The following is a 4,194-nucleotide window of genomic DNA, read 5'->3' on the forward strand; positions in this document are numbered from 1 at the left end:
CCCATTCATTCATCCAAATACCCACCCGTACATACATACACCCACTCACCCACCCACCCATCCATCCATGCCTATGCCCACCCACCCATCTATCCAGTCATCCCATCATCTACCCATTCATTTATACATTTGTCATCCCCCCACCCATCATCCCATCATCTACTCATACAACCATCTTAGACATCCACCAACCCAACCATCCATTCCATCCACTCACTCATCCCATCATCCACCCATCCACCTACCCATCATGCATAAATTCATCTATCCCAAAGCCAGTCTGTATTTGAAGAATAGGTAAAGCAAAATATCCCGAAGGAAGGAATGGGAAATGAGGCAATGGGAAGCTGATATGAGAGAAGGGTCTCAGGATGTGCCCATGGCTTCATCTAATATTCAGTAAGGAACCAGCTTAGAACATTAAGAAAAATCCCCATTTGTCAAGGCCAGAAGGGGCAGAAACAGAAAGAAACCAGAGTTGAACAGAAGCTGGCAACTCTATTGAGGCTTTGTTCTTGGTGGAGGATAAGATGACCTGTTCAAGTGCTGGCTTTGCCCTTACCAGTTATGAATTAACCTATAACATCTCTGAGGAGCCAGGGGCTCAGAGTGTACATATACCCTATGGACCTCAGGCACACACTTTCCCTATTCTTTATCTAAGGCAAAACTCCAGTCCAGGAGGATGCTCCTGTCTTCCTTGGGGAGAGCCTGAAGCATCTGTGTGTACACTGAACATCAAAGGCTCCTCTGTCCTGACAGGACATGGGGACCCCACATTTGTAAATGCCTACACTCCTCCCACCATGGACTGAACATACCCCCAGGCCAGCTCAGCCCACTGGCAGCCTCTTGTCCCACTTTTTGCCTCCAAGCAGTCTGTCCCACTCCCAGTTTGCAGGTGGGGTGCTCCCCAGGGCCTATATAGGACTTTGTTAAATGAGGAAAAGTGCCAGGCTCTTGTCTTGGGTAGGGCCCAAGAATCAGTGCCCTTTCCCCTGCCCATAAGGGGTTCAGGCCTGACCTCTACACACAGGCTCTGCCCGGGGGCTTAGCCTGGGCCAGGCCATCTGGCGGTCGCGCTTAGCCTGGCCCAGGCCATCTGGCCTTGGCCTCCTCTCCCACTTCTATCTGCAGCCCCCAGTCATGGTGTACAATTCCAGGTATTGTGCAGCACAGACTTCCCATTCTCCTCACACAGCCTACAAGCCACCCCACAGTGATGCCTTGGGCAGCAGCACAGATAAGACCTCCAATCACAGTAATTAAGGGACCCTCATGCCCAGACCAGCTCACATGCAACACACCCTCAAAGGCATCAGTACACACCAAGAGGATGTCACTGACCTAACCTATCCTCTTAGGAATGGGACCCATTGGCAATAGGACTCTAAGACTTGGCCTTGGATGGGGTCAGGCTCAGTCTATGACCCCAGAATGCCAGTCCGGAGAGGATTTGTGGAGACAGAGAATACTCATTGTCCATATAAGCTTGCTACCTCTGAAAATCTGATATGATGCAGAAATCAATACTGAGAGTGACTGTTGGCCTTCTGAGGGACCTCAACTGCGGGAGGTCTGAGACTACCCACGCCCTCTTCTTGGTGCAGCTGGTCCAGAGATATGATCTGCTGGGATACTGGGTAAGTGAGTTCTAAAATACAATACTGCAATTGTGCAGTATAGCCCTGTATATTCTGATTGGGTGCAAGTTTTCTTAGATAAAGAAAAACTGAAGAAAATCCCAAGGTAACCAGGGCTTACACATAAGTCTCCTCAGCCCCACTACTACCCATCATGAGGCTCCCTTAGGAAGCGGTCAGAGGTGGTACGTGAGAGACTGTGTTTAATGTTGTGCATCTCTTTGTGAATTGCCATTCCGTGTTGAACACCCATGTGTGCATCCCTGTTCCTCGTCATGTATCTGTGTGCATGCTACCATCCTGCTGCTTGCCCACATGCATTTGGCTGCTCTTTGTCATATGTCTGTATGCACCTCGCAGTTCTCTATCACGTCATGTATGCTTGTGACTATTCCATGTCACATGCCCATGGGCACAATGCATCCAGACCACTCTGGGGATAGGGGCGTGTGCACAAGTGACAGGATCTGAGTATACACTGGAAGCCGCCCCAGAGAGCAGCACTCTGGAGCTCAGTGTCAGGCTCTCTGAGGTCAGTCCTACCTCCTAGAAGGTGGCCATCAGCTTCTTCTTCTTCTTCTTCTTCTTGCACACCCACTGGACATTACCCAGGAGGTAATGTCACCTCTGTCTCAGCAACTCTCACTGAAGATCAAGGATGTCTACTCTGAGCTGAACTTCTCCCAGGCTTATGAGATTTCTTTCTCTGATGAAGAGGATACCTGTGGTCAAATCCTTCAGAACCTTCTGGGGATGAAAAGTATGTAGAGTTCCAGCTGGGCAGGTGGTAGGAACCAAGAGGAACAGGCAGGCAATGGGGTTGCTCAGGCCTAGCAAACCCCAAAGCTCACCATTCCACAACATGAACTGAACACCTATTATGTGCCAGGCACATGGATGTGTCAGTAGTAAACAAAAGCCCTGCCCACCTCCTAGCAGGAAGGGCTGCTGCCTGCCCCCATGATGCCCAGGAATAGAAGGGGCTTGGCGTGCAGAGCCAGTGGTGACCAAGGACTCCTGCCGATGATGCCAGACCAGCAGCTCCTGTCTCTGTGGTGCCATTCTCAAAAGCACACACAGGTACACCTGAGGTGTGTCAGACACATGTGTGTCACTATGATCATGTCTGAGGTCACTGCATATATGAATAGGTATGCACGTGACAGCAGCCTTGTAACATGGCAGGTGGCTATTAACACATAACTAGTGGTCTGGCAGTATGTATCCCTGGGAGTGCCTACCGGAATCCCAACATATGTGTGTCTGAAAAAGAGCATCCCTGCCTCTGCATATCTGTGGGAGGACGAGGAAGGGAGGTGGACTTCAGGCCCCATGCCTTTGTTCCTTTAAGCAGTAGAGGTTAAAGCTGGTGGACAGAGTGAACTCACAAACACCTTCCTGTCTCCTGAGAGAGATGACGTGGCCTGTAGCCAGGCCACAACCAGCCAAAGGCCTGGCATGTCCCCGCAGGGCAGCCCCTCCTATGTCTGACCAGGAGCCAGAAGCAGACACATTCCTGGAGGTTCTGGCTGTCTGAGGAAGCCCCAGCTGATTCACCACTAACCCCTGACCTTCCAGGTTAACCCTTCCTAGTCCACCAGCACCGCAAACTAGACACAGGCCAGTCACACTGTCTTGGCAGATGAACATGTGGACCTGGGTCCATTTAGTGCCAGTTGCCGGCAGGTCTTGTCTGCATTTTGTGTCAGGTTCAGAAGTATCTTCGATGTGCGTTAGCACACATCCTGTCTGCATTGGTGTTTGTGAAACTGTCTGCATTCATGTAGGCATTCCAGGACTTCTGTACACCATGCACCTGTCCTGTGAATGCTAATTTGGGAGCTATTGTGCTGGCACACCTGTGGGGTGCTGTCTGCATGTGCTTTTAAGAATGCATGTACATGCTGGTGACTGGGCGCATGTATGTGTGTATCCAGATGTGCTTTCTCACAGCTCAGTGTCAGCGTGCCCACACCTGTGAGGCCTATAAGAGTTGTCCCTGCATGCCTTCCTGCTCTAGGCTGATGGAGGCCTGCTCCCCACCCCCCTCAATCACTAGAAGTGAGCTCAGGCAGGCTGAGGCTAAGGGTTGGGGGCAGCTTGGACTCAGCATCTGTAGTCTCGGACATTGCTTTTCTCTGCTTCTCTCTGTTTTTCCAACCCCACCTCTGGGTGGGCTCTTCCTGGGGTTATACCACATCTGGTGCTCAATAAGTGGTTGATTGATTGATGAAGGAATGGGTGAAAAGGAGGCTCTAAAGGAGCCTCTTCAGAGAGGGCTAGGTAGGCCTTCCAGGATGGGTACGATTTGCGCAGCATTGGTTGGGGGCAGCGGGGCCTGTGGGCGCCCCAGCGCTCTCCCCCTGGACGTCTGGGGTCACCGTCTGCACCATGGCCCGCCGCCCCGCAGGTTATTTATGACCCCCTCCTCCCCCTCCCAGAGGCAGCAACGGCTCAGGCCTCAGCCCAACGGCGGAGGGCCCCGAGTGGGGGGACCCGGAGCAGCGACGGCGGCAGGGGGCGGGGGGGGGGGGGCCCCCGGCGGGGGGCA

This window comes from Tupaia chinensis, unplaced genomic scaffold, assembly GCF_000334495.1.
Source record: "Tupaia chinensis unplaced genomic scaffold, TupChi_1.0 Scaffold143584_1, whole genome shotgun sequence".
Taxonomy (NCBI): domain Eukaryota; kingdom Metazoa; phylum Chordata; class Mammalia; order Scandentia; family Tupaiidae; genus Tupaia; species Tupaia belangeri.